Raw genomic sequence first — 10,464 nt, forward strand, 5'->3', positions numbered from 1 at the left:
GGCAGCCATCATGGAAAATTTCTCTGTTATTTCCAAAACCTGGAGATTGACAGAAGCACTCAAGTTTTCTTCCCAAAGCTCCTGAAGTGAATGTGAAATTATCAGTGGCCTAAGAGCATCTCCAACAATTTCAGCAAATTTTTGTACTGTTTGGAGAATGAACAGTGATATTTAGCTTTTACCTACCCACTTTTTCAAATACACTTTCAACAGATTCTCTATCCCATTCTCTATCTCATTTAAATATTATTTCTTCATTCATTGTTTATTCTTTTTTTAATCAGCATTTATTCTTTTTTTAACAACTATATTTTTCAATGAGAAGTGTTATGTTCACAACATTTTACGTAATACTTTCACAACAAAATTTATGTGGAAAGTTGTTACTAGTTCTAATTTGAACCTACCACTGAAATTATTTTTTTACTCGCCAATATTAATTAATAACAATCTGTTACTTAAAATTTATTGTGAAAATATTGTAAAAATATTGTGGTAATATTTTTGAATTAGGATTTTTTTATTTTTTATATTATTTTTCTTCCAACCATTTCATTTTCATCCACGTTTCCTTTCATTTTTTCTCCTCCAGACAAGTGTCCAGCCCCCTTCTTTTTATTTTCTTTTTCACCTCATCAAGAACATTCCAGCATCTCTTTGCTTCACATGAGAGAGAGAGAGAGAGAGAGAGAGAGAGAGCTTGTCATCTTCCAGCCGTTGCTCCAACTGCCGCTCCAACTGTTGCTCCAGCGCCGCTCCAGCATCTCCGCCGCCGCTGGGTCAGATCGGCTTGTTATTTCTTTTTTTTTTCTTTTTTCTTTTTTTTTTCATATTTGCTTGTTCTGATTCAACTTTATTTTAAGAATTGGATTTTGTTTTGTGTTTGGATTAATTCTTTTGCTCATAAATAGGTCTCTCTCTTTTCTCTTTTTTTTTTTCTTTTTTTTTTTTTCTGATTTCATTTGGTTTATGAGAAAAAAAGAAGCAACGACAACAGAGAGAATGAGAGAATGAGAGAAAAAAAAAAGTAGCAACGGAGAGAATGAGAGATAAAGAAATCTGGAGGAGAGAGAAAGAATTAATATAAAAAAGAGTTGGTATAATATTTTAATGCAAGTAATTCAATTGCTAATGTACAGTAGCTCATCAGACCTGATGAGCTACTGTTCATCTGTTGGAGCATGAACAATAGCATATAGAGCATGAACAGTGTAAAATATTCTCTATATTTTGGCTATGCATTGACTGTTGGAGATGCTATAAAATAGCTACAATAAATGTAAAAAAAAAATAATAGTCATTTCTTGGAGTAAATGGTGCTGTTGCAGCAATCAAACAAGCAATCGATTTTTCTATCCAAAACTGTACCAATTTTTGTCTTAATATCAGGTGCAAAGATTCTCGAAGTACTTGTACTTGTGCACAAGCTCCAATCCTAGAAGACTGTGCCTGAGCCAGAGCTTCTTTCATGGAATATGGCTGGCTAGAGGAGCTTAATTGGGAATTCACTCTCTGCCATAAATATCCATTTTCAGGTGTTCCCTGAGGCTGCATTAGAGTTTCAAGGTGTATTGAGGATGCAATGAATCTATTCTATATCATAAATATAAATAAATTGCACAAAGAATAACCAAGAAACTACTGACCGATGAAGGTAATATTCAATGGATGTAAAGTCAACATTACAATCAATGAATTAATAACAAAAGGCAAATAATAGACAAAACACCGAAACATTGATTTTCAGAACTTTAACAGTAAAATTAACTTACTCTGACTTCTTGTCTTGATGCCTTAGATAGATAATTGTTAAGTGCAGGAGAAAGTCTATCAGAGTACTCGGGGGAAGCAGGCCCATCCCCAACTGGGCTATGAGAACTACAGCTCATGAGCATGCCATCAGCAGGTTTTCTATGCTGTAAAAGTACATAATCAACAATTAGTTTTAAGGGTAATGTAATTAGAGCAGGAGCCAGAACAACAAAATGTGATACAAAATGCAACGTCAATAAGGACTCATACAAAAACATATATCAACTGTGAAGGGCCCAAAATGAAAAAGAGCTTCAAAAATAATTTGTTCATGAAAGAGACAATAAAGAACATAATTTCTGTAAGGTTGAATTTTATCAACCATTTTGTTGGCTTTATTCTGTGCCAAATTTGCTTGTATTTCAGCAATTAGTAACCCTATATTTAGGTGGGATTTTTGTAAGGATAGTGAGTGAGATAGTGTGAAGAAATACTCAAGAGTGTGCAAGAAAAACAGAGACTCGCGACTGGATCTCGTTGATGACTCGCGGCTGCAAGCTGCCAGAAGCTGCAAGCTGCCAGAAGCTGCACACGTGCCAGGCATGCCAAAAGTTTAAGCGTCATTCTAGCTAGAGCATTACAGGACAAAATAGGACAACTGATCATTCAGTTATCTCGCGGCTGGAACTCGCGACTTAGTTGAGCCGCGAGCCAGCCCTGTTTTGAAAAACCTGACTCTTCACATTCCATTCTCACCCAAGTATAAATACCCCTTATACCCACGAATGAAAGAGAGCTTCCAGAGAGAATTTTGAGAGAGAAACCCTAGAGTAAAACAAGATTGATTCATCCACAATCTTCACATAAGAGACTCTTCAAATTCCTCTACTATTTTCCTCTCCATTGTTAAATCCTTGAGAGGCCTTTTACCAAAACTTTTTCTCACCATATCCATTACTGTGAGAGGGCTGTTTGGTGTTCTGGGAAGCAGTTAGGAAGGAACCAGTTTTACATTGGTTGATGCTATGGTCAAGTAGCGGAATCTGGGAAGTTAGAAAAGAAATAGGTTCGGCGCAACCTCGTTGGAGCAAGAAGCTTGGAGGACTTAGGTACACTAGGTATATTAGGCTTGGAGGGTCTATTGCTGTTCATGTATCCCAACTACATTTTCTAGTGGATTACTTACTGCTTGGAGGGCGGCGGAAAGGTTTTACGTCGAGGACTTCGGTTTCCTCTTCGATAACACATCGTTGTGTTGTCCTTATATTTGCATCTCTCTTCCCTTAATCTTTGCCTTTTATTTTCTACTGTGGATGTGATTTTAATTTGCTTAGATTATTTACCAATTCTGTTTATAGCTTGTGTTCATTTTCCGCACACTTATTGTTTGTCATAAAGCTTAAATTGGTATTTTTATTGTTGGGGGTCTAAACGTTCAAGGTTGTTTTATACACTATTTGAACTTTCAATTTCCAAAAGCATTAACCACTGGGTGGAAAGAGACAGTTACGGTTTTACCAAAAAGGGATTCAAAATGGGGATGACAATTTTGCCTCACCCTGCCCCACTTAACCTGCCCCTTCCCACTTCATCCCGCACAGGTTTTTCCTGCCCCGCAAAGGTGGTGAGGCTGGGATGGGGCAAAATTTTAGCCCTGCACCATGGGATAGGGCCCGTCCCGCCCCTTCCCATCCCCACCCTGTCCCGTGTTGCTAAGGGGTTATAATTGTAAATTTTTTATACCCTAAAACCCTACTATTTTAAAAAATATATTAATATTAGCCTATTTTATTCTACCCAATGTGGTTCTCTACCTTTATTTTGTTACTAACTTGTAACCTCATGCATATGCATGGATACACCTAAAGATATATAATAAGGTGTATAATATAATTCCTATATATATTGTGGGGCTAGAAAGCTCACAACCCAGCCCACTTCCCATTAGGGCCTAGTGCCCATGCCGAGGATGGGCGTTGCCGAGGACGAGCAGCGAAAGACCAAATTGCCTGTACACACAGCCGAGGATGTCCCTATCCTCGGCTTCCCAAGACTTCAAGAGAAAGATCAGCATATCGTCTAAGGCAACCTCCCGAGCACCCTCAGAAGAGAAAGCGAGCAGAATGGGACTTATACGGGAATAGAGTGTGTAAAAGGCTCACGGAGAAGACATCACCTTTGCATTAAATACGCCCACAAACGTACTGACCATATTAATGGGAAAAGACTTTTGAACAGTGTAGTTTCGATTAGCGTAACTAACAAAAAGTTGGGTGAAGCGGCTGATGGGACGGGTGCTCGAGTAGGTACCTGCCTAATCAACAAGTGGAAGGTCAGGATCGACTAGAAAGGCCTATATAACATAAAAGCTGATGCGCCAAAAGGGGGGGGACGATCAGTCCTCCCAGCCATGGCGTCCTTAAGATAAGGAGAATAACAAGAGCTCAAAACTCTCTAGACTCCTTGGATGAGATTCATTAACCGGACCAAACCAAACCACCGCCCGGTAACCAGGGCCTAGCCTTTCAAACCCATGCTCTACAAATGATATTGTCTGGGCCCTTTTTACGAACGAGCCCAATATTATCTTGGGGTCGTCACGGATCGAGCCCTTACAATTGGCGCCGTCTGTGGGAAGGGCTTGTGCGTTGGCTCAGGCGGTGGAGCGAGAAATCCTCCTATTACTTCCAATAGCCCGTTAGCGTGTCCCAACGTAGAGTTCCACTAGGGGCTACGCTTAAAAGCGTTGGTAACGCGGACGGTTCTAGGGGCTTCCCACGGCGGATCAACGTCACACATCTTGGTAGTAGAGGGGCTAATCCCTCAGAGGGCTAATCCCTCCCATACTTAACAAATCTAAGTTTTGGACAGAACCAAGGTATTGCATGGTCGTCGGACTCAAACCTATGGGGAAACCAACTACTTAACAAATCTAAGTTTTGGACAGAACCAAGGTATTGCATGGTCCTCGGACTCAAACCTATGGGGAAACCAACTACTTAACAAATCTAAGTTTTGGACAGAACCAAGGTATTGCATGGTCCTCGGACTCAAACCTATGGGGAAACCAACTACTTAATAAAATCCAAGTTTTGGATAGAACCAAGGTATTGCATGGTCCTCGGACTCAAACCTATGGGGAAACCAACTACTTAACAAATCTAAGTTTTGGACAGAACCAAGGTATTGCATGGTCCTCGGACTCAAACCTATGGGGAAACCAACTACTTAACAAATTTAAGTTTTAGACAGAACCAAGGTATTGCATGGTCCTCAGACTCAAACCTATGGGGAAACCAACTACTTAACAAATCTAAGTTTTGGACAGAACCAAGGTATTGCATGGTCCTCGGACTCAAACCTATGGGGAAACCAACTACTTAACAAATCTATATTTTGGACAGAACCAAGGTATTTCATGGTCCTCGGACTCAAACCTATGGGGAAACCAACTACTTAACAAATCTAAGTTTTGGACAGAACCAAGGTATTGCATGGTCCTCGGACTCAAACCTATAGGGAAACCAACTACTTAATAAAATCCAAGTTTTGGACAGAACTAAGGTATTGCATGGTCCTCGGACTCAAACCTATGGGGAAACCAACTACTTAATAAAATCCAAGTTTTGGCCAGAACCAAGGTATTGTATGGTCCTCGGACTCAAACTTATGGGGAAACCAACTACTTAACAAATCTAAGTTTTGGATAGAACCAAGGTATTGCATTGTCCTCGGACTCAAACCTATGGGGAAACTAACTACTTAACAAATCTAAGTTTTGGACAGAACTAAGGTATTGCATGGTTCTCGGACTCAAACCTATGGGGAAACCAACTACTCAAATGAGGTTCGGACACCAAGTTGGCCCCGGTGACATACGGGACATCTCGGGCGATGCCTATATCTCCACAGAAGGAGGTCCAGACGTAAGTCTAGCGTCCAATGGGTGCGGGTGAGTTAGCACTCCGAAATATGGTTCCAAATCTATCGTATGCATGACAATTTATACTTATTGAAATAGCTAGTTCAAAAGTCATCAGGTTCATAACAATAGTAAGTATCGACGAGGCAGATAGCATATAATCAAAAGGAAAGAGTAGCAAAGGTATTTCATATGCGTGTCCAATAATTTCAACTACAAATAAATTATAAAGATTTTTTTTAAAAAAAAAAAACAAAAGAGAAACTGTGCTATCATTAAACTAAAAATAGATATGGAGGCTGGCCGGGGCTTCAACTCCTTCAATCCTGTGTCGGCCATATCCGAGGAAGGCAGAACAAAGCTATCTTCAATGCCCTGGGGGACAGTCCCCTCTGGAGGAGGCTGAGCGGGATCGGTGTCAGGGCTCTTGGGGACCTCGGCAAGGGGAATCGCCTGCAGGGGCTGGGCAAGGATGGCAGGCTCTTCGGCACCGAGGATTTGAGCACTGACAGTCGGCTCGGCACCTTCCTTGGGAGCCTCGGAATTCAGATCTTCAGGTGCTCTTGCCGCATCAGGAGGCTCTCCTCCATCGGTCGACTCGCCGGAGGGGACGATGATTTGAGCAGCCTCTGACTGAGCAGCACTGGCCTCCTCTGGGTCACGCACGGCCTCGGAACTGGATGGGGCAGTCTCGCGAATGGCTGGGGGGTAAAATATGCTCTCCGCCTTCCACAATTCAGACGAAGCATCCACCCCAGCCCGTTTTAGGGCCTCTTCCCAAACCTGGGAGCAATATAGTCTGCATACCCCGGGAATTTGAGCTTTAAGGGAGGCCTGGGTGTCAGCCATACCCGCCTCGTAACCAGCATCCTCGGCCGTGTTCTTGGCAGCTTCGGCCTCGTCTCTGGCCAACTCCGCCTCCTGCTTGGCCCTCACGGCTTTGTCCCGGGCATACTCAGCCACGCCTTTATCATGCTCCGCCATGATCAGTTTTCTCTTCAAATCGTCGATCTGGCCCTTGGCTATCTGCAGCTGATCCTCGGCTTCGAGTAGACGCCTTGTCTGTTCCTTGGTCTGTCTCTGGGCGCTATCTAAACCCGCCGAAGCACTGTCCCTCTCTCGGATAGCCACCTTTAAGTTCTCCTTAGCCTTTGCGAGGTCGTCCTTGGAAGCCTTGAGGGTCTTCGTGGCGTCTAGGCGCTTGGAGCGTTCATTCTCGGCAGCCTTACTCTGCTTTTTAATTTCCTTCTCCATTCTATATGTGGCTTGAAGAGCCTGTCAAATAAGGCAAATACATCATGAGTAACAAACTAGGAACAAGAGTTAATAAAGTTCCAGGTTTTAAGAGTCTTACCATTCCCAAGTACCTCTTCGTACTGAGGAAGACCTCCTGCATCCTCATTTTCTTCAATTCATCCATGTCGGTGGGAAGCAGCATAGTTCTCCCTAATGCGTCGGCCACATAACCGCCTTCGCCATCTCCGAGGTCCCTCATGGACGCGGTTTCCAGCAGTGGCCCACCGTGGAGCATTGGGGCGGGGAGCCAGGCGCTTGGTAAAGATTCAGCTTCGATCCCCTTCCCTTTGCTTTGTGCAGATTGGGCCTCGCTTTCTTTGCCCTTACTCTGGTGCCCAATCTTTAACCGTTTCACACGCGGGGCCTCATCCCTCTCCTGAGAAGATTGGGATTTTCCCCCTTCCATAGGTTCCTTACCCTTGGGACTCCTCTTTCTCTTTGAATCCGTGGGCTCCGGCCGAGGAGGCAGAGCTGATCGAGGAGGAGCAGGAAGTTTGGTGCGGGGAGAGTGTGACTGCGACTTGGTGGAGGATGACCTAGTCTGGATGGTCTGGGGCTGAGGTGCCGGAGGCGGAGCGCTAGATTCTAGTGCTTTCTACGCACTTCTCCCCGGTTGACCCTCAAGGAGCTCGAGTAAGCTGGTCGGGGGCTTCCTCTTGAGACCAATCCCCTTTCGAGAAGATGTGCCCACTAATGACAATTCTGCCTCGGACAAGGCCGGATCCCCTAGATCACCAGAAGGATCCTCAGACAGATCGGCTTGTAAAACCCCAAATCCTTCCTCGAACGAACCGAACTCACCCTCACCTTCTGACGCTGGAGGAGAAGGAGAAAGATCTACCAACGAGATGCCCTCTGGGACAGGAGAACCCCCGGAGATCAAAAACCCTTGTTCAACTATAGTAATTTTTGAAAGCCGAGGACGGTTCGCGCTGATCACGTGCCTCGGGTCGGCAAATGACTTCTGAATGGGAATGTACCCTAAGATTTCGTGGGCAGCTCTAACCTGACCATCCTCCTTATTTACAAAATCTGCCGTATTGAGAACGGTCTCCAAGTTAGCTCGGTTAACCAGATAAAAATGCCGATGAAAGGCGTTCAGATCTGCAAAAAAAAAAGAGAGAAGAAAAATATACATGGTTAGTAACTGAGCCACATCATATCGAGATGACGCAGGAATGGGCACCCTCCTACTCACTATATCGCACCTGGCTCTCCTTCCACCACTGGGCATGGAATGCCATCGTGCCATTCCCCAGATACGATAAGAAAATTCTTGTTTAACCCCTTGTTAGAGTTGGGGAGGCACTGAATTAGCCGAACCCTTTCATCTCTTGTCTTCATATAATAGATTTTGCCCCTCAATTTTTGGAGGTTGTAGCACCAGTTCACGTCATGATGGGTCAGTCTTAGTCCCATTTTTTCATTTAAAGCATCCACACAACCAAGAATCCTAAACATATTGGCGGCGCACTGGGTGGGAGCCAATCGGAAATGCCTAAGGTAATCCTTCACTACCGGCCCCGTGGAGATTCTCATACCCCCTTCTACGAAGGCGAGAACAGGGATTACTACATCGCCGGTCCCTCTCAAAGCATGCCATTCCCCCATCTTACAGTGCCTTAAATTAACGCTAGGGGGGATCCTATAATCGGCGATGAACTTTTCCATCGCCTCTTCAGTTTCAACCAACTTTCTCAATTTTCTCAATTTAACCATCTTTATAAGCTACTAAACAAATTCAGTGGGTGGTGGGAGAAGGATAGAAACCAAAGAAAAATAAACCCAACAAAGAAAAAGCACGAGTTAGTGAAGACAGAGAACTTACAGAAAAGAGGAAAGGTGCCTCGGACAGGTTTTTTGTGCTAGAGATAGACTCGGATTTGGATGAAAGTGGGGATGAACCCAAGAAATGTACGCTGGAACTCTTAAATGCGAAAGTGAAGAAATAAACCGGTTCTAGAAATCATTTATACCTCCTATCGAAAGTAACTGCCAAAATTTTCCCGCCCATAAAGGCAAAAGAGTCTCCATCGTTCGATCATCATCGCACCATTGAACGTGGGGAACACAGAGCCGCCCGCATTTAATGAAGACACGTTTCGCCTTCCAACGGCTCCCAGAACGTGTCTCGGGCAGATGAAAATGTCTCGGGAGCCGATAGGTGATAAGGATTGACAAGCCTTGGCAGAGGCCTGATGTCATCAAAACCCTCCTATCCGTCCGAGGAGCCGGATAGCAGGATTTTGAGAGGCTATTATGGGGCCAGAAAGCTCACAACCCGGCCCACTTCCCATTAGGGCCCAATGCCCATGCCGAGGATGGGCGTTGCCGAGGACGAGCAGCGAAAGACCAAATTGCCCGTACACACAGCCGAGGATGTCCCTGTCCTCGGCTTCCCAAGACTTCAAGAGAAAGATCAGCCTATCGTCTAAGGCAACCTCCCGAGCGCCCTCAGAAGAGAAGGCGAGCAGAATGGGACTCATACGGGAATAGAGTGTGTAAAAGACTCATGAAGAAGACGTCACCTCCGCATTAAATACACTGGCAAACGTACTGACCATATTAATGGGAAAAGACTCTTGAACAGTGTAGTTTTGATTAGCGTAACTAACAAAAAGTTGGGTGAAGCGGCTGATGGGACGGGTGCTCGAGTAGGTACCTGCCTAATCAACAAGTGGAAGGTCAAGATCAACTAGAAAGGCCTATATAAGATAAAAGCTGATGCGCCAAAAGGGGGGGACAATCAGTCCTCCCAGCCATGGCGTCCTTAAGATAAGGAGAATAACAAGAGCTCAAAACTCTCTAGACTCCTCGGATGAGATTCATTAACCGGACCAAACTAAACCACCGCCCGGTGACCAGGGCCTAGCCTTTCAAACCCACGCTCTACAAATGATATTGTCTGGGCCCTCTTTACGTACGAGCCCAATATTATCTTGGGGTCGTCACGGATCGAGCCCTTACATATATAATTTAAATACTATTGATAATCATTTTTATTGTCCATATTTTTTTAAAAAAGTTATTGTGAAGCATTTTTTTTATTTTTTTTTATTTTTATGATTCATTTATTCTAGACTCTTTGGTTTTTGTACTTAATATCTCACTTGGATGAATATTTATGATGTGATCCCACATTTGATTCTAAAATTAAGAAATAAAACTCTTTAAGAATAAATAATTTAGGACACATGGTGCAAAATTAGAACTCTAATTTAGAATTCTGATTTGAATTTCTCTCAGTTTTACCTATTATTCCCACATAAATTTAGACACATGGTGCGAAATTAGATTGTAATTTCAAATTGTAATTCATTTTTCCCTAAGTTTTACCTATTAATATATAGGGTAAACTATGTATTTGGTCTCTATCTTATACACTATATTTCAATTAAATCTCTATCCTTTTAATTTTGTCAATTTGGTCTCTAACCTTTCAGTACCGTGTCAATTTAGTCCCAACTGTTATCTTTTGGATGAAATTGATGACA

This window comes from Quercus robur, chromosome 4 (genome assembly GCF_932294415.1).
Source record: "Quercus robur chromosome 4, dhQueRobu3.1, whole genome shotgun sequence".
In the NCBI taxonomy this organism is placed as follows: domain Eukaryota; kingdom Viridiplantae; phylum Streptophyta; class Magnoliopsida; order Fagales; family Fagaceae; genus Quercus; species Quercus robur.